Source organism: Jatropha curcas, unplaced genomic scaffold (assembly GCF_041381405.1).
Source record: "Jatropha curcas cultivar XTBG-Jc1 unplaced genomic scaffold, XTBG_Jcur_1.0 HiC_scaffold_92_pilon, whole genome shotgun sequence".
NCBI classification, from domain to species: Eukaryota; Viridiplantae; Streptophyta; class Magnoliopsida; order Malpighiales; family Euphorbiaceae; genus Jatropha; species Jatropha curcas.
This window is the reverse complement of record NW_028322351.1, coordinates 22070-44252: the sequence shown is the minus strand read 5'-3', so window position 1 is coordinate 44252 and position 22183 is coordinate 22070. Positions and strand designations below refer to the sequence as shown.

Here is a 22183-nt window from a genome sequence, read left to right as displayed (position 1 = left end):
TAGTTTATAACTTATAAGCAATATAGAGAATAAAATTAAAGCAGTAAAACGAAATCGAAGGTACAACAAATCGTGCTGATGACGTGTTATAAAATAATAGAAAAATATGGAGAGAAATAAAGAGAAAATAGAGAATAGAGAGATAATACGAGAGTGTTTAATGTAAAATTTGATGTGTAAAGTAAGTTCAGTAGACTTATCTTTTATTCATGGAAGGTGTGTTTCACGCTCACTACACCAATTGATAGCTTCAAAGATATTATAGACTATTTTTAGAGAAAGATTAATAGTATTTAAAGTTTTATTGCTTTGAGATCCATCTCCTTTTTTGAGAAATAATGTTGTATATATAGAGTTTTTTCTTGAACCCCTAGTTAATATTTAATTAGGAAAACATATATGTTTCTAATTAGGATTCTATGTTAAATATTCATATTGCTCCCTATAATTATTGGAGATTTGCATATAATTATCACTAAGTACATACTAAATATATGTATTCTATCGGAAGGTTTCAAACAGAGCCGAGTGGGAGATTCTTGGGAGCTAAAGCAAAATTATTTATAGGCCATCATCAACTGACTAAGAATGAGCCATTGGGTGAAGACAAGGCATGGAAGAGGAGAATGAGAGAAACTATGTTGGTAAAGTACAAATAACCCCCGTTCATGGCCCAAGGAAATGAGAGGTCAGGAAACGAAGGGATGCGCTATATTAATTGCAAGGACACGTGGTCGAGGCAGACAATGAGGTGGCTCTTCGATTATCAAAAACATATAGCAAAAAGAACGGATCGACCTTTCATATAGACCACGTGTGGCTTGCAAACGGGGTCGGCTCTTGAGTGCACATGGTCATTTTAGCAAGAGTCAACCAAAGCATCCTATGCGTAGAGGGCATTGTTTATGCGGGCCAATTTAAGAAAAATATATATTAGCCCAAGAAGGAATTAGTGTATATTTTGCTTAAAATAACCTACTTGGGCCTAAAAGCTTTTATGTGTAAATACTGCAGAAACCGTGCAAATTGTATAACTAGAATAGGAATATATGCATTTTAGAATATTGACTTTTCTTCCAATGCACTCCTAAAAAAAACTAGGAATAAAATTCAATTTGCCCTCTCAATTTGAGAGCAATATTCAATTTGTGTTCTTTTGGTGCAAGTTCAAGAGGTAAATTTGTACAAAAGTTGATTTTTGGACAAATTGAATGTTACTCCCAAGTCCAGAAGGAAATTGAGCATTATTCCAAAAAACCTACAGTAAATAGGAGGGTTGACACTGCTGTAAATGATAGTTAAATCAATATAACTAACGGAGGGTTGACACTACTTCAATATAACCAACTCGAATGCCCTAAGAATTTAACTATATTTCTCATCCCCTTTTCTCCTCTTTCCCTCAACTTTCTTTTTCCAATCCAACCTATCCCGAAGGCATTGCTGATAGGCGCAAGCTGAACAGACCCAAACCCAATTTCAGACTGCAAAGAATCCTAAGCGACTCCACGATAAAACTCTAAAAAAATAGTGCATCTACTGCTAGGGTTAGGGTACATAAACTTACTTTGTCAATGACCATCATTGGACAAAAATACAGAAATTAAGCAAAGATAGTTACCCTAGGCAATAGGCAATAAGTGGAATTTAACAGACTCGCATTAATTAAAAAAATTTGCAAATGTCATTACAATTAACTGATAATTTATCTACAAAATAATAGTTTTTGTCAATGTCCATTCACCAATACCATCAAGTTTTCTTTCCTTTTTTTTTTTTTTTTTCAAGTGCAGTAATCGATATATTTGAAAAAAAAGCGGATAAAACCTGTATTTCACCTTCATCCCCATAAACATTGGTGAAATTAGTAAGCCTCTCATTCTACCTGATGAACCAATTCTCTGCTGAAGCTACAAGATTCCAATATTCAATGTTCCATACTGGTGACTGGTACTGTCGCATGGTAGAATAAATAGATGAACAAACATACCCCAAAAAGAGGAGTAATTAGCTACATTGCCATCAACTTCACTCTTCGTCCATTGTATAAACAGGTATTTGCCACATCTTCGTGTTCTTCTTTGGATCATCAGTAAGGCTCAGATCCTTGTCATCTTCCTTGAATGATTTAATGAATGTTTTGGCACCCATCATTATAAGCCTCTCAATCATGAATAGTTGGTAATTATTCTTAATCAAGGGATCCAAGATGTGACTATAATTAGATGAATATGCCAACTTATATCTGCAAATTCAAGTACCAAATTTTAACTAAAAAAAATTACAGTGAAACGCTACCTAACATTTAAGTCCTTAGAAACGGAAAAATGTTCCAAATGGCCCAAAGTGACAATGCACAGCAGCATCAGAACTTCACTAAACAAAGTGGAAACACACAATAACACACCAATAAGCAAAAAAAAAAATTAAGAACCAATGCAAATTTATTTGAAATTTCAAAAATAAAGGAAAATTTTACTAAATATATTTCTGTAAATTTAAAGAGAATCAGAAGATTTGCTACACCGAACTAGTTTTTCCTATTAGCCCCTCATATTTGTAAAGCATTGTTAAGCTGACGTGAATCAACAACAAATCAAGAAATTAAAATCCCCCGAGCCCAAAGGTGATAACAATAGATAAACCAAAAATGGTTGCCACTTTTAACAAATGAAAAGTAAGAAAGTGGAGTGTGTAAATAACAAAAGTTAAATTGGAGAATTAAATATGCATTTATTTGTTGGTGTATTATTGCTTATACACATGTTATTAAAATTTTTAAGAATTGTGTACGTATTGTACCTACACTCATCCTATTTCCATATCCTGGAAAAAAGTACAAATGATTAGGGTCATGCAATGAATAAAATCTAGAGTGCTAATTCATGCGGATCTTATACATGCTTGAGAAGGTTTACCTGGAAGAGAGAGGTGAAAAAAACCCCGGTGTCTTCTCATTTGAAGCAATAAAAAGAGTTCTTCCAGGTGGGACCCACTTTTCAATCCTGTGGAGAATAAACTCTGGGCGTGTATCTCGGATCCAGATGAGGATGCAAGGTCCGTTCAACACCAAACCTGTCCTTTCTAGTCTTTATTTTATCACCACGGCGAACATGAGGGGCATCATAAATCGCCAAGAAGTGCCTTAATCTGTAGATGAAAATAGTTACAAATAGATTGTAAAGATTAATGAAAGTTTAGCATGAGAAGATTTTCAACAAAAATCTTTGCAGCAACTGGAATAACGCAAGCAAAAGGGAAGTGATCAATTAGCAGAAGTTGAAAAACAGCAGATTGTCTTGTGAAACTAGATTCCATCATGAACTTTACTGCATGTGGAGAAGGTAAGAGAACCAACAAAATCAAAGTACAGAAAAATCTAAATTACACTTTGCATATTAACACTACTTCACAAATATTAGTTGTTTATTACAACCTGTACTGTGTAGTGACCTGTGAACAGTGGATGTTTGAGAAATGTAATTGGTTTGGCAAACTTTATATACCTTGAACATACTTTAGAATGGTTCAAAAAAAATTAAAATGTGTGCTTTGCCACTACTTGAAGTTGGCTTGACAAATCTGATTCCATTTCCACTGAACACCATGGTACATCAAAGGATGGTGTTATCAGTATGGGGCTCCCACATACAAGCAGTCAATGATGCATAGTGGAATATGCTTCCAACGATTAACTGTAATGGCTCCAGCCTTGCCTCAAGCCACTTCAACAAACAATGCATAAGTTACTTATTAACTATTTTACAGGTTAGTATCAAATACTTTTCATTTACACTGTCCAGGAAGGGGGAAAGTGAATGGGGGTAAAGAAGGGTAGGAGAAAATAATGGAATATTCTCACTTTCACTTATTTGTGAAACTAGTGAAAATGAGGCGGAGAAAATTTTGGGAGGATTGTAGTCCTCTGGGCCCACCTCAACATATCACCCCAAATTGGTGTGAAGGTCATTATAATATTTGGACCAATGAAAAATTATTCCCCCCCCCCTCCTTTTGACTTCATTTCCCGAATGCCATGTTTTGGAAGCAGAGACGTGTAACGTCCCCAGTTCATCTCAGTTAAAATCATATTATTAGATAAAATTCTTATAATTTCGTCTTGAGAACTATATTTCAGCAGTAAATTTTGGGGAAAAAAAAGGCATCTGCATGGCTAAATAACTCCTTACACATTAAATGTCGCACGGCCAGACACTTTTTTATATGGTGATTAAAAGGTCAAAAATTTAAAATGTCACAGACCTCCTCTGCTGCATCTCTTAATTTTCTCTGCTGCCATTGAAGGAAGAAATGAATATGACAACAATAGGCACTACGGTTGTTTCGGTCCTTGCATTCCATGAACCTGAATGACCACCATGATTAGTACCTTACAGAAACTTGCAAGATAGGATAATCTTAATCTGAATGTAAGGAAAAGTACTTTGTGACAAATAGCTGCATAAATAATAACCAATCTCCCATAATATTTTTCTCTCACCCCACCTGAAGTTTTTTTTTAAAAAAAAAAAGTTCCTTCCCCCTTCTGAATGAAACTGTCACTGCAATTTTGACTCATTATATTCAACATCATATTAGAATGCTTCATTTAAACATATAAAACATAGAATCAAATGTATTTTAAAACAATGAATAAAACAACTAGAAAATATGAAACTTCCTATAAACCACTTGGAAAAAACAATTATACCCAATCTTCTCATTAAGACCGTGCCATTCAAAACTTCATGAAATATTTATATAAAACAGACAACAAGAAAAAATAACAATTATCTGCCCACTTCAGGAATTATACTAGCAAACGTTTTGATTATTTATAACCAAACGATGTTTCTTCAAATTCTAATCAAAATTAATAATGTCGCCAGTTTCACCAAGATTGCTCCCAACTTTAAATGATTCTTAATCACGCAGTTACTACTTTTCTTCTCAACTTCAACATGAAAAAGCAAGAAGAAATCAACATGATAATTAAACTAAGATACCATGAAAAGAGGGCTTGCTGTTCGCTTTATGAGCAAGAGATTTGAGTAGCGATTGTCCTCTTTGAGATCAACCCGACTAACTCCTTCAACATGGGCAACTCCTCTAGCTCCCAACTTCATACTTGTTGATAATACATGATGCCAGACTTTTGAATTGTCTAAAATTACAGGTACAGTTTCAGATATGAGATCGAGATCATACAAAGAGTCCATGGAACAAGAATTGCAGCCCACCTACCAAATAAAATGCATAAGTTTTGATTATACAGTTGACATTTCTATTTGACTATCAATTAAAGATGAATGTAATAATATAGTTAAACACTTGTGTTTCTTATCTATACAGATGCAAATATAAACAATGGAACAGCTGCTATCGAAAACAAGAAAGTCATTAGAAACGGTAATCTTATAGCTAAAGAGTAATTGTTGCAAGTGAAGAATAATACAAACATGTATGGAACGAATACAATGTTGGAGTTAATGCTCTATATGCTGTACTTTGTAGTTTTTGGAATAACACGTTCATTTTCTAGTAGATAATGTTCAAGAGAGATCTTAAATAAGCATACCTTTCCTCTGAACGTGCCATATTAGAATGATATAAGGATCCCCTTCTTATTGTGTAGTGGACTGATACACATTGAGGAAGGCAATCACAAAAGTCCTGCAAGAAGATAACAAAAACTGAAAGAGAAACATCAAATAAGGTATAAAGGGACCCGACTGTTTTTTCGTAGGTGTGATGCTAAACCAGGTAGAATAGAGGAAAAGATCCATTTATCAGACACCACCTGGATTGGGATCAAGGATTAGTTGATTAATTGAGATAAGCTTATTGACAAAGAAAATGTAAGAACACATAGTGATATATTAGGGTGTTGAATTTGCATTCAATCATGTGGAGATGGAATATGCTAATACACTCAATTAGAAATGTACTACTTACCAGTGTATCATCATAAATTTGATACATCTATAGCATATCTAAACAAAGGAAATCCCATGATAAAAATCAAGAAGCAAAGAGCTGAAAGCAAGAATGAAACATTTTTTAACTGAAATGGAATACATAAATTCATCTTATAGACTGTCAAAATTAAGTCCTAAATAGGTGCTTCTCCAATTAACTAGAAACATTCATATTAATTTTATTTTCTGCTCTCAATACAGATATGATTTTAAAAAACAAAAAATTCGAATATACATACAGATACATAACCAATTTAATCTCCAAAAAAAACTGAAAAAGAGGTCACATTCCCAAAATCGGGATCTCCTTATTCCAAAGTAAATATTTTGAATAAATACAGAATTTCCATATTGCAGCGAAAATTAATCGGAAATTACATATTGCAGTGAATTTAAAAAAAAAAAAAAAAAAAAAAAAAAGAATCAACCCAACTAAGCAACTAGTAAATAGTACAAAAACGGGTTCAAATCTGGAAAGAAAAAATAACTAAAAATCCAAATCCACTTACCACAATTTTCCTAGAATCCAAGCAGAACATGTAACTAAAATAAACAACAACACAAAAATTCACCAAACAACGTAAAAACAAAGACAAACTGAAGTAATGCATATAAAGGTAGGTACCTGTTTAAAAACATAGCCTCTTCAAGGGCACACCTTAGGCTAGACTCCTGGTGGCCCAGACCCTCGCAAGACTCGCAATGCTTACCAGGGCAGTCAATTCTGTTTTCCCCAATACAAGTACTTGTCATGGAGATAATGTAGCCTCTTGGGTTTCATGGATCTCATCGAGTTTTCGGATTTTAGAAGGACCATTTGTTAAAATTAGAGAAGAAAAAAGGAATAAAAATGCAATTAAAGCTATACAGATCAGAAAGTTTTGGATTGGAGACGTTTGTTTAGGCTTGAGTTTTAGTTGTTTGTTTATTGTTGCCATGGGGGAGGGAGTGAGAGAGAGGCAGGGAGAAGCAGATAGAGAAGAGGGCAGATTTGATAGCCAGGGAAGAGTGTTATCAAATACCCGGCAGGACCCGGCTCAGAGACCCGAACCGAACTTGATCTTTCAAACAAAAAAAATGAAGTCCACCACCTGTACAGTACAACCCAATAAGGGGAAGATACCAATCGAAGACATTTACATTGTCAGGGATTGGACAGGGATCTAGAAAGGTCGAAAGCATCACTCTTGCCGTTAGGCTACGAATCATTTGCGCCAAATACGTTTAATTCTCCGATCTAATGTAATTTCACTCTAATTTTACTTTTATATTAATATTAATTACACCCTTAACTTTCTACTACAATAGCATCTTAAATTACTATTTAGAACTTAAATTATAACAAAAATACATTACTATAGAGTTTACTTTTATTTTAAAATTAGGTTCAATACATTTAAGTGAGTAAAGGAAATTGAAAATAATAGTAAAAAAAAAATCTATATTATTATATTTTAAATATTTTTAAATTATTTCTTTAATGCATCCGCATTAAAAAGAATTAGATTACTCTTTAAACAATGAACTAATAATTATATTGTTTAATTTAAGGTAAATTTTTCAAATAATTATAAAATATAAAAAATGAAACTACTATTGTATGATTTGAATCATAAACTATTGAAATTGTTAATGATTTTTTTTGTCAAAATAAAATATAATACTCTCTTCATTCCATTTATATATAAAAAATTTCCTTTTATGACATTCTTTTATATAGAGAAAATTGTATAAAATGGTAACTTTCGGACTAATGCGCAAGAAGTCCAATATACTTTTATTTGGTTTTAGTTTAAACATTAACCTTGGGAGAATTCAAGAAAATGCAAATATTATTGTGGTTGGGTAATTAATGTTCCAAAACAGATTATATCGTGTTATAAGAAAATGAGGACTTCTTCACATTATGTGCACAAATTAAATTTTTGAATTTGTAAGAATAGTTTGAATTATGTACACAATTTCTGCCTACACTTAATAATTAAGTGTGCACGTATAATGAATTTACATGCAACTCTAATAACTCTAGAACGAAGGGAAATTTCTAGTGTTTATTAAAAATTGTTGTGCCCATTTATATTCTCTCCGATCAACTTCTTAAATGGTTAAGGAGAGAGAGACAACTTAAATTATGTTTAGTGCCCTTTTAAAGTGTTAATGCAGTTGTATAATGGTGTTTTTAAATAGAAATTGCAAAAATAACTCTTGTGTTTGTGTTAATTTAATCATGTTTTATTGTTTTATTAATGAAATAATCGGAAAATACTTTAGAGAGATGGGATGGGAATAACAGAATCCCTTTTCTCTTAATCAAAGGTCTTGGGTTCGAGCCTTGAGTATGAAGTCTCTTTAAACACTCGGAAGGAGCACTTTGACTTGTTTATGGGCTTGTCCGGACGCGAATCTAAATTAGTGCGGATGGTTAAAAGCAAAAAAAAAAAAAAAAAAAAAGAAAAAAAAAAGATATAACCACAAAATATAATTGATTTTTGCTCAAATTTGCAAGATAGTTTGCAAACTTCTATAACAAAATATTTGCACATATTAATAGCTGTGCACACTTACAATTTAATTTCTATAAACAACTTTACCTTACAACGAGTTAAAGTATTGCAAACATATAGAATAGTTAGTACACACTTATAGAAAAAATATGTGAATATTCTTACATGAATGTGGAGCCCACATTTTTTTTTTTTGGAATTTGAAGCAAATAAACCTTCTCGTTTAAGTAACTTCTCCTTCTCTCTCTTATCCTCTGTCACTCTTTTATTGAAATATGGAACCACTTAATTCTCTTTTCAAGGATAAATTAGGAAAAATTCACAAAAAAATCAACCTTATTAATCCTATAGAATTTTAACTTTTTCTATATAAATAGAACGAAAAGAGTATATAATTATAATGAGGACAACCATTATAATTTATAATTATAGAATGGAAAAATATTATTTGTTCAAGACAACAATTAAACTTAATAAATTTACATGAACGAGGAAGCTTGGATTAAGTTAACCTAAAGTCAGGAGTGAATTACATATTAAAGTATTTTTAATTTGCAATTTTAATTGTAATTGCAATTTAAAATTCTATTGCAACACTATTGTTTTGAAAATCGGACCGAATTGACCAATTTGACAAGTTCGACAGGGAACCGGACTGTGGTCCAGTCTGAGTTGCACAAGAAATTCAAATGTCTAAAAAACCAGCCTGAACTGGTAGAAAACCGAATAAAAACTGGCTGAAATAGGTTAATCGAACCAGTTATAAATCGGTTCGATTCAATTTCTAGGTTTTTCCATAAAATGTTGGCCTTTTTTTAAATTTGGACCACTTAAAAATTGGGCCCCGCTGATTTTTTATTTTTTGGGCCCTTTTATTTCTAAATTCAAAGTTCTATTATGTTAATTAAAATAATGAAATTGCCCTAACTTTGAAGCCACATATGAATCATTTACGACAGTTAGGAAGCATGGGATAAGGTAAAAGGTTGGAATAGATCATCAAATTTAGTTTTGTGGTGAGTATCTCATTGAATGGGGTAAAAAAAAGAAGGCACAGTTTAAGGATCGATTACATGAAAGTAAAGCTCAAATGGCACGCTACAGGTGCAGTCGACACCCAATAGATATTCAGCTTTATTGAATGGCCAAAGCAGCATATATTGAGATACTAAAACAATAAGATCTATATTGAAAGCAATGAGCCAAGCAGCATTGACTTAAAGATGGCGATAATAACACTCGGTTCTTTCATATGATGGCGTCAGTAAGGCGAAAAAAAAAAGAGTATTTTACAGTTGCGAAATGCAGATGGGCAGTGGCTAATGTGGGATTCAGGTTTGGAGTGCCTAATTATGGATTATTTTCGCGCAGTGTTCATTTCGCAAACAGGGACAGATGGAGACAGTTTTGGAATGTGTGAAAACGAAGATATCATTAGAGATTAATGCCAACTGTTTATAATAGAGGAGGTCCAAAAAGCAGTGTTTACTATGTATCTTGATAAAGCACCTAGGCAAGATGATCTTAATCCAGGTTTTATCAATCCTTCTGGTCAGTTGTAGGTATTGATATTAGTAATGTTGTTTTGGATTGTTTAAATAATAACAAGATGGCTCCTGGCAACAATGTAACTAATATAATTCTCATATCAACGAAGAAGGAACTAGAATTAGTTTTGGATCTGAGGCTCAATTACATTGCAGATTGTATGTAAGGTGATGGATAACAGAATGTGGGGTTGTATGGCTGTGGCTATTTCTGATGTTCAGAGTGCTTTCATCCCAGGTAGATTTATAATAAATAATGTTATGATTGCGTTTGAAGTTATTCACTACTTAAAAAGGAAAACGCAGGGTATAAATGGTTTGTGCCTTAAAACTGATATGAGTAAAGCATACGATAGGGTTGAATGGATTTTTTGGAGGAGATGAATGTTAAAGTTGGTTTTTGTACGGAGTGGGTTGCAAAAATTATGCGACTGGTTTTCTACGGTTGTTTATCATATTAATCATGGTGGTAAGCAATTTGGTCCTATTATTCCAACCTGTGGGCTGTGCAAAGGTGATCCTTTATCACCATATCTATTCTTATTTGTGGTTGAGGGTTTATAGGCTTGCTCAAATCATTGAAAGACGCGGCATGTAAATTAAACCGTATAGCACCCTCTATTTGACATCTTTTTTTCATTGATGATGCGTCTACTTTTTCAAAGCATTAGCAGTTGAAGCTTATGTTATTAGGCATTGTTTAATGCTATACCAGAAGGCATCCAGGCAGCAAGTAAATTTCCATAAATCGAAAATCTATTTTAGCAATAATACTTTAATGGCAAGTTGTTCGGAGTAAAAGTAGTCTTTAGCTTAGGACAGTATCTAGGGCTTTCCATTTGTTATGGGAAGAAATAAAACTAAAGTCTTTGCTAATATACAAGATAAGGTTTACAAGAGATTATCAAGTTGGAAACAATCAATCCTATCACGTGCTGGAAAAGAGATTCTACTTAAAATGATGATTCAAGAAGTACTGAATGACCTTATGACAATGTTTTTGCTTCCAAGGCAGATAATGTGATATAGTAGAGAAGGCTATGAATCGTTTTTGTGGCGTAATGGTGAGAATGTGGCACTGGTATTCATTGGTTCTCCTAGCGTAATCTCTGTTGGCGAAAAGAAGACGGTGGGATAGGCTTCTGTTCGTTATGTCACTTAATACAACTCTCTTGGCAAAGACAGGCTAAAATCTATTGAATCAACCTCAAGCTTTGGTCACAAGACTATATAAAGCCCGATACTAACTCGTAACTGATTTTTTGCATGTTGAAGTTGGTAAAAAATCCAAGCTATCTATGGAGATCAATCTGTAATGGTCAGTTTCTTCTTAAACAGGGGTGTATGAAACACATTAGTAATAGTCAATCTACTTTGGCATTTCATGACCCATGGCTTCACCTAATACATCTGGTATGGATGCAGTTTGTGTTGCGGATTTGATGTTAGGTATGAGGAGAGAATTGACATGGAGGTTCTGAAAGGGCTTTTACCACCACTGAGATAGACTTGATTAAGAGGATCGCTCTCAATCTCATAATGCAAGAAGATAAATGGATGTTATTTTTTACCAACAAGGGTATCAAATATTTTATATCATGATAGAGCTTTAAATTCTATATCGCAATAGGTTTAGAAGCGGGTTCGGTCTCTAAATGTTCACCATAATCCTAAATGTCTTTTGGAGGGCGTTATCAAAATATTTGCATGTTTGTTTTTCTATAGCTTCGAAGCGTGTTGAGGTTGACAGTCGATGCCCTATTTGTAATGGTGAGGTGAAAATTATGTTGCATTGCTTGATACTGTGTCCTTTTACGAAGGAGTGTTGGATGCTATCATCAGTTGGCTGAAATGGAATTGCTGTAGATTTAATAGATTGGTTTCAACTTGTCAACAGTAGCAGCGATAAGCAAATGTTGCAGGAGGCGATTATGCTGAGTTGGGAGATTTGGAATAATAGAAATCGTGTCCTCTGGGATACAAAATGAACACATGCAGACATGGTTTATTGAGAGGCAACCGACTATCTACATGAATGGCAGGCAACAAGGCAAGTAAGGTTTCTTATTCTTCTCAGGAGGCTCCTTTTCAAGCAACATGGAGGCTAGTAAATCAGTGGTTAAGTGCAATGTGGATGCGCGATATGATGGGGAGACGGGCATGGCAGGATATGGGATTGTAGTGCATGACGATAATGGACAGTTTGTAAAGGCCAAGTATAGTTCAATGGAACTGTCCAAAGTTCACTAATTGCAGAAACTATTGGAGTTAAGCATTGAGTTGGCTTAAGGAGAGACATGCGAATAGTCCTATTGCCGTGGAGATGGATTGCTTAACAGTCAACAAGCAAAAGCCTAGCTGAAAATATTCTTATTTTGGTAGTCTTATTCATGATTGTAAATCTCTATGTCGAGATTATACTTCATTGCAATTTTCTTTTGTTAATAAATCAGCAAACCAGGTTGCTTATAGTTTGGCTCGAGCTTTTGGCTCTATGTCTGATTTAGGGGAGTGACATGTTAACCGTCCACCTATTAGTTTATTTATGATGTACTCCTTATTGATGTTAATAATATTAAGCACTTTCCTCTTTCAAAAAAAAAAAAAAAAAAGCCACATATAAAAAATAATAATATATTTTATGGTAATAAATTAATTTTCATTAGTATTAAAGTTATTCATATTTTATTCTTTTTATTTAAAATTATTTACTATTTTTTATTCTTTTTGTAAAAGAGCCAAATTTGAAACTATTTTCTATTTGAGATTAAAGCGTTTTTTTTGTAACATATATTTTCAATTTTATTTAATAAATATTTTAAAAATATTATATATAAAATTTCAGTTGACCATATTGAACCCGGTCGAATCCTTCAGTTTAGTGAACTCCTATCTTCACCGGTTCACTAATCGTTTCGGTTCTCAAACACTGGCAACATCAAATCAAACTTCAAGATTAATTGACACAAAAATCAGAATAGAATGAAATAATGAAATTGCAACACCACATGAGGTTGAAGGTGAAATAGTATTAAGTTCGTTTTGAGACTAAAAGAATGTAGTGAAAATTATTGCATGGGAGCTATTATTATTTATTTTTATTTTTATTTTATCAGTTTTTAGAACTACAAAAAATTAAATAAAACTTATATCAATATAATCCTTATTTTAATATTATATTATTCAATTTCATATCGCATTTTTTGTTTCTAAAAATAAGCATCGAATATTAACCATCCTAACACTATTATACTATTAAGTATACGTGGCTATTTAGAAATATTTGAGTAAATCAATGTCGTCTCTTTTTCAAAGAAAACACACGTAATTTTTAAATTAAAAGAATGTTAGTTATATGTCCTATAGCCAATTTAATTGATTATATTTTGGATATAATATTTGATATAATAAATATTTTATTATTTAGAAAAAGACATTTATTTATTTTTTATATTCTATTGTTTGAATATTGGTGAAAGATAGAATCCATGAGACAATACTGTTTTGCAAAATAAATTATAACGTGGTTATAATTATGAGTTTTTTATTTGAATTAAAGCAATATCTCTAAATATTCTTGGTCAATGTTCTCCTCATTATTGGACAATGATTAGAGCCGTTGAGATTGATACTTATTATGTTCTTTACTTAGGGAAGTCGTTGTTCTCATAGGCTAAAATACATGTAATATCTAGAACTAATATATAGGTGCTTGTTATTTAAACAAGTTCACTGAATTGACCTGCATGAGAATTTCATATGGAGAGTTACCTGTGTCTATGGAATACTTAAGTGATAGTTGTGTAAGTGATCCTTAGACCTTGAAATTACTAAGCTATCTTGTATGGGGATGATTATGTTTGATTCTTCATACACATTATTCATTCATGAATAATAAGCAATGATTTTTGGACATACTAGGAAACCATATGAAGATACTTGTGTAATTAAGAGAGTATTCATCACTCTAGGTAAATCAGGGAAAATGTTCTATTGTTCTTTACTAGTATTGATTAAGAAATTCTTGCACAAGGTAGAATGAAATTAGCAAATTCATTTGAAATTTTATTCAAACGATCAATGACTAAGAGTAAGAGAACTAACACATTTAGTAAAGCAAACACACTCTATGCCTAATTGCTAAATCAGAACATTAATGATGAAGGTATATTAATTACACTGATAAATCATGCACTGAAAGATTAGGTCAGACCACTTTGACTTTCCAACTATTTGGATAGTCTCACTACAAAAAAAACGCACAATTGCGACCGATTTTTGCGACCGACTTAATTCGGTCGCAATTTTGCGACCGCTTTATGACTTATAAGCCATCGGTCGCAAAATTTGGCGCTGAAAATTCCCGCGAGAATGGTTAATGATTTACGACCTATGTACTACGGATTTGCGACCGATTTGCGACTAAGCGTTCTTCTGTCGCAAAATTTCGCGCGTCAAAAATGGGCCAAAGTTCTGAGACCGATTGGAGACTACATTGCGACCGATATAGTTAGTCGCAAATCGGTCGCAAATTTTGAGCCTAGTCAAACGACGTCGGCTCATTAAAAATTGCGACCGATAGTTATAACATTTGCGACCGATATGTCGGTCGCAAAATTTAGGGCTTTAAGCGTCGGGCCCTCTCTTTTTTCTTTCTTCTTCTTCTCTCTTTCTCCTTCTCCTCTCTCTCCTCTCCGCCGTCCGCAGCGCCACTCTGGCCCTCCTGACACCGTTCCAGCCCGCCTACGCTGCCAGCCCCGCTCGCTTTGCACTCCGGTCAGCCTGTTGCGAAAATCTGAGTTTTTTTTTTGCGGTTAATTTTTCCATTTTTTTTTTTTTTTTTTTTTTGTTTTATTGTATTTAGTTATGTTGATTTTGTATCTAGAGTTGCGATTCGTTTTTTTCGGGTCTTATTATTATTTTTTTCTTATTCTTCTTCTTTTCTTTTCTTTTCTTCTTCTTCTTTTGTATTCTGTTGTTGTTCTTCTTCCTCTCTTTCTTCTCTTCTTCTTTCTTCTTGTGCTTGTTCTTCTTCTTCTTCTTCTTCTTCTTCTTCTTCTTGTTCTTCTTCTCTTCTTCCTGTTCTTCTTCTCTTCTTCTTCTTCTTCTTCTTCTCTTGTTGTTGTTTTCTTTCTTCTGTTCTTCTTCTTCTTCTTCTGTGTTGTTCTTCTTCTTTTCTTCTTCGTCTTCTTGTTCTTGTTCTTGTTGTTGTTCTTCTTCTTCTCGTATTCTTCTTCTTCTTCTTCTTCTTGTTGTTTGTTCTTCCTCTTCTTCTTCCTGTTCTTCTTCTTCTTCTTCTTGTCTTGTTCTTCTTCTTCTTCTTCTTCTTCTCTTCTTGTTCTTGTTCTTGTTGTTGTTTCTTCTCTTCTTCTTCTTCTTCTTCTTCTCTTCTTCTTCTTGTTGTTGTTCTTCCTCTTCTTCTTCTTCCTGTCTTCTTCTTCTTCTTGTGCTTGTTCTTCTTCTTCTTCTCTTCGTCTTCTTGTTCTTGTTCTTGTTGTTGTTTTTCTTATTCTTGGTCAACATTAATACCTCTGCTCTGCAGGTTGCATTATTATTATTATTAGTGAATGCACTTGTTATTATTATTATTAGTATTATTGTTAATGTTGTTGTTGTTTTTTTTATTTAATTTAACATATATATATGCAACTTAAATAAATTAAAAATTGAGAGTTTCAGTCAACAAAAGCCGTAATTATATATTGTTACATATTTATTTAAAAAACGAAAAAAAATTTAAAAATTGTTGCTATATATAAAATTAATAACCCTTAATATCCAAGCAAATAGATAAATATCATTTTATCATACAAATTTGACTAAATTGAATCGAATAAAATAGAACGCGCCATTAATATTTAGGAAGAACGACATTTGGAGATACATTCGAGTGATATCGAGCGAAAAATTTTAATTTTCAAATTACATTAATTTCTGCAATTTTACCGATGGATGATAATGAAATTTAGCAACAAAATTGAATGTGATTAGTGAGAACGCCAAATTTTTTTCCTTATTCAATCTCTATTTTATTTATCTTTTCTAAAAAAACATTTTATTCAAAAATTGCATTTCTTTTTGCTTTAAAGTTCTATTTTATTAATATAAAATCTAGTAATCAATACATATAAAACTATTGTAAATATATAGTAGAATGATTTTTACAGTTGTTATTAGGAGAGAAAAATAATATTTTAAAGGTTCTAAATATATTGTGGTTGATTATTATTATATATTTTTGTTAGGACTTTTAATGAAAAATGTGAAATTAACATTTAGTAGTTTTTCTTATTTCAACATTTATTTACTAAAAAAATTGTTGAATGTATAAAAAAATAAACTCATTTTATCCATCAAAATTTCTCAAATCTAATAAGTGATCTAATTTTTAATAACTTATAAAATACCTTTCACAAATTCATCAAAGTTTAAAATTGAACCGAAAATAAATTATTAAAAAAATTTAATCAAACTTTGATAGCTACTTTAGTAGACCATTTCAAAGTCTGCAACCACTTCGGAAAAGTTTCAAAGTTTCAAAGCAAGTGTCATTTCAAATATACAGAATATAAATATTATGGGATTGAAAATGAAAGCAATTTTCTTTTATTATATAATATTTTACATTTTATTCAAGTTAATCGAAAAGAAATATAAAAGAAATATGCAAATGCGATGTGTACTTAAGAGTTTTCAGTTTTCAATATATGCTCCAAACTACAAAAACTAATTGTAAATATCTTAAGATCAGCGTATACGTAGTTGATGCATAAAAACTAACTCTGTGAAAGTACTGAACAAAAATAATAACAAGTACAAAAACTAATTGCTCCAATTTTTTTTTTTTTGAAGAATAATTGGAATGTATATAATAATTTTTTGTGTTTAGGTTATTACATGTTCTTAATTATTGGCAACTCTTTCTTGAGAAGTTTTGGCTGTGTTTTCTTTATTTTATATTATTGTCGTTATTTTTCTTAAATATGTTTTTGACTTAAATGAATGATGAGTTTGGATTGGAGGCCTAGTAGTGGCCATTTGCCTTTGGAGAATGTTGGTATGATATAGAAGTGTTTATTGATTTGTTTTTGTATTTGAGATTTGATTGTGTTGTGCCGAAATGCTGCCGAATTTTTTCCCAAAAATTCAATATGTAGAATAGTACACTTACCTTTATTACAGTAGTCTTTGTATTCAATAAATGAACTTAGTGATTTTACATTTATATAAGTTACCCTTATTATAGAAATAACCTTAGTTACTTATAAGTGTTGTAAATTGAACATTACATTAGGTGCATGTTTTAAGGATGGTTTAGACTAATGCAATTACATGACACGGCCCTTTATAAACACATTGTTAATTAGGTAAAAAAAATGCAAAATAATCGAGATTGGATGTACTGGAGGTTCGAGGTCAATGGGATATTAAGACAAGAGTTCCTGCAAGGATTGGAGGCGTTTATACAGTTTGCAGTTGGTAATCCCAGTTTTATGGATGGTAATAAGTTGAGGTGTCCATCACAAGAAGTGTCGAAATCGAGCCTTCTTAGACATCGATACAGTGAAACTTCATTTGTGCAAACATGGGTTCGTGGAAAATTATTACGAATGGATACATCATGGTGAAGCTCGAGTTGCCAGTGGGTCAGGCCACTCCATTCCGGTAAGTTTAGAAGTTCAGCCTTATCAATTTCTGTATGGTAATCAATGCAATGATATGGTAATCGATGCGAGTAGAGTACAATGTGAATGGGATAATATGGAGGAATCGCCAAACGTAGCAGCACAACAATTGTTTGACATGCTAAGTGCAGCTAACAGTGAACTGTGGCCTGGATGCAAGAATCATTCAGTTCTGTCTGTTGTTGCACGATTACTACACATGAAAGCGGAGCACCATTTTTCAGAAAGGTGTTACGATGATTTTGTGCAGTTAGCAAAAGAAATGTTGCCTGAAGGCCATTCAATGGTTGATAATTTTTATCGGACAAAAAAATTAGTTCGGGGGTTGGGACTACCGGTAGAAAAGATTGATTGCTGTCGTAATAATTGTATGATATTCTGGGGTGTTGACTCGGAATTCAGAGAATGCAAGTTTTGTAATCTTCCAAGATATCAACGGCGGGGTCAAGGGACTGGTAGAGAACAAAAAGAGAAGGCTTTCAAGAAGATGTATTATTTCCTCTTATTCCTCGCCTTCAAAGGTTATATGCATCTAAGGCGACAGCTGAACACATGACATGGCATGCTTTGCATGAATATGAGGATGGTATAATGACTCATCCGTCAGACTCTGAAGCGTGGAAACATTTTGATAACATTCATCCTGTGTTTGCTGCTGATATGAGAAACGTGAGATTGGGGCTTTGTACTGATGGGTTTCAGCCGTTTGGCCAATCAGGACAGCAATATTCATCATGGCCTGTCATTGTGACACCGTATAATCTACCACCGTCAATGTGTATGAAAGATGAATATATGTTTTTGTGTGTTATTGTTCCTGGGCCTACTAATCCAAACAGAAAATTGATGTGTTTCTGCAGCCTTTGATTGCTGAACTTAATTATTTATGGGAATATGGGGTTGAAACATTCGATGTTTCGACCAATCAGAATTTCATAATGCGAGCTGCTTTGCTTTGGACCATCAGTGATTTTCCAGCTTTTGGAATGTTATCTGGGTGGAGTACGGCTGGCAAATTGGCTTGTCCTCACTGCATGGAAAACACTAATGCATTTACACTAAAGAATGGAGGTAAACAATGTTGGTTTGATTGTCATCGCAAATTCTTACCAGAATCTCACCCTTGGAGGAGAAATCGACAATGCTTTAGAAAGAACACGACTATTGTTGAACCCCCTCCACCTGTGAAGTCTGGAGCACAAATATTACAAGAAATTGAAGATCTGGGGCTTATGAAAGTTACAGAGTTAGGTGCAGATGAGGTAAATACAAGAATTGGCAGGAATAGCGGGTGGAAAAAGCGAAGCATCTTCTGGGATTTGCCATACTGGAGTTCACTTCTTATCGTCATAACCTTGATGTCATGCACATAGAAAAAAATGTGTTTGAAAATCTGTTCAACACTGTCATGAACATTGAAGGGAAAACCAAGGATAATGCAAAAGCGAGAGCAGACATGAAGGAAATTTGTCGTCGACCAGAACTCGAGCAATCTGTACTTACTGGTAAGTTTCCGAAGGCATGTTATTTAGATAAACCCCAAAGGCAATTATTGTGCGAATGGTTACGATCATTAAGGTTTCCAGATGGCTACTGTTCAAATATGGGTAGATGTGTGGACATGAGGAAGTACAGATTGTTTGGCATGAAAAGCCATGACTGCCATGTTTTCATGCAAAGATTGATCCCTGTGGCATTCCGGGAATTATTACCAGGAAAAATTTGGGAAGCAATGACAGAATTGAGTCTCTTTTTCAAGGAATTGACGATGACTGTTATCCGATGCGATGATATGGACCAATTAGCGCGAGAAATCCCAGTAGTGATGTGCAAGTTGGAGCGAATTTTTCCACCCGGCTTCTTTGATTCTATGGAACATCTGCCGGTTCATTTGCCCTATGAATGTCGTTTAGCAGGACCGGTACAATATCGATGGATGTATCCATTTGAGAGGTGATTCACTAACATCTCATTCTAATGATTACATCATTTTTTTTACTTATACTTACATATTGGCATTGTACAATCACAGAACCTACAGAAAATTAAAAAGAATGTGCGCAATAAGGCAAAGGTCGAGGGATCCATTTGCAATGCATATTTGGTGGAAGAAGCTTCAACATTCTGTTCACACTACTTTGACCAAATGTTTTCACCAAGCATCGGAGAGTGCCACGTAACGATGACGGAGGAGATCGCGTTCAATCTGAGTTTGAAGGAAATCTAAAAATTTTCACCTACCCTGGGCGTACGATTGGTAAATCAAAAAAAAGACGATTGACTGATGCAGAGATACAAGCGGCTCAAACCTATATTTTATTGAATTGCGAAGAGATCACACCATATGTACAGTAAGTATAAATAATGTAAACATTCAAAACTTGACGTGGGCCGTTGTTAAATCGTACTTATGCTAATATGGTTCGTTGATAAATAGGAATATATCAATCTTCTGCGGCTTCAAAATCTCAATTTGACTGATACTGCAGTTGATGCAAAGCTGGACACGGAATTTGCAGAATGGTTCAAATATTATGTAAGTTACTTTCAATGTACACAACACGGAATGTACATTTATTAAATCTGACTCATGTCATTACTATTTCCCATAGGCTCGAAGCTCGGAAAGCGATATTCGTAACAGATTTATTACGGATCTGGCAAAGGGGCCATTACCGGTTGCTAATGCCTACTCTGGCTACTTTGTAAACGGTTACAAGTTTCACACTGAGGGTTATGGGAGAAGCAGAAAGACAATGAACAGCGGTGTGTGCATAAAGGGATCAAACTACAGTGACGTGTCAAACGATTTTTATGGGAAATTGGTTGAGGTTTTGGAGTTAGAATATCCAGGCCTACCAATGAAGTGCACAATCTTATTCAAATGTGAATGGTTTGATCCTACGCCAAACATTGGCACGAAGGTTCATCCTAAGTATAATCTGGTTGATATTAATCAAAGAAGAAGATATACAAAGTATGAACCTTTTATTTTGGCAATGCAAGCTGCACAGGTGTACTATGTCCCATATCCATCGTTTAAACGAGATAGATGCGATTGGATGGCAGTGTGTAAAATCAAGGCTAGATCAGTTGTTCATGCACTTGAAACGAAACAATCTTCTTCACTCGCAGTATCGGAGGCATTTCAAGAAGTTAGGGTTGAAACGCAACCGATGCAAGTTGTTGAAGATTTAACAGACACTACAAAAAAAACTTCAAATTGCGACCGATTTTTGCGACCGACAAAAGTCGGTCGCAATATGGATACCAATTTGCGACTGATTGGTAAACAGTCGCAGATTTTAGCGCGGAAAACTCGCGGGATTGCCTTTCAGTTTGCGACTGAATTACTGCGGATTTGCGACCGATTTTGCGACCGCTTTGCGACCAACTTTGTTTCTGTCGCAAAAATGGGCGCGTCAAAAAAAGGGACACAATCTGAGACCGAAATGAGATAAAATTGCGACCGATTTTTTGCGACCGCATATTTCAGTCGCAGATCGGTCGCAATTTTGGTGCATATTAAAACGACGTCGGACAATTAAAATTTGCGACCGATTTAAATGACATTTGCGACCGATTGTCGGTCGCAAATATTAGGGCTTTAAACGCGCCCTCTTCTTTTCCTTTTTTCTTCTTTCTCTCTTCTCCTTCTCCTCTCCTCTCTTCTCCTCCGTCCGCAGCGCCTCCAGCCCTCCTGAAACGCTCCAGCCACTGTGACGCCGCCACCGACACTCCAGTCACTCCTCTACGGCGTTCGCCACCGTTTGGACAGCATTTGAGGTAAGCCGGTGACCATTTTATTTTTTTCCAATTTTTTTTTTTTTGCGATTTTTGTTTTTTTTCAATTTATTATTATTGTTACTGTTATTACTGTTAATATTATTAATATTGTTAATATTGTTAATGTTGTTACTGTTATTATTTTTTTCGAAATTTTTTTTTTCGATTTTTGTGTTTTTTTTCAATTTATTATTATTGTTACTGTTATTATTGTTAATATTATTAATATTGTTAATATTGTTAATGTTGTTACTGTTATTATTTTTCAATTTATTATTATTGTTAATATTATTATTTCGATTTATTATTATTGTTACTGTGACTGTTTATTATAATTAATAACATTAATCAAATAATGGATTTATAATAATAAGATTAACTAATAAAATAAAATTAATTTCATTTCATTAAGATTAATTGCATTATCATTAAATCTTTATATATGTCCTGTAATTATAAAAAAATTAATAAGGATTTGAATTGAATATATGAGAATTTCAAAATGAAAAAAAAAAATAATTATGTCAGTTGAATTAAAATAATTTAATTACAATAATAAATATTTCAATTTATTTGGCAGAAAAATGATCATATTTAAGTAATGATCATATAATATCATCTTTTGTTATTTAATGAAAACATATAAGTAAATTATTTAAATTAAAAAATACAAATTTAAATCG

General features: G+C 33.4%; 1 pseudogene; it reads right to left on the bottom strand.

The window, feature by feature from the left end:
• Window positions 1–1637: 1637 nt before the first annotated feature.
• Window positions 1638–7205, bottom strand: LOC149492160 (uncharacterized; annotated as a pseudogene).
• Window positions 7206–22183: the final 14978 nt, after the last annotated feature.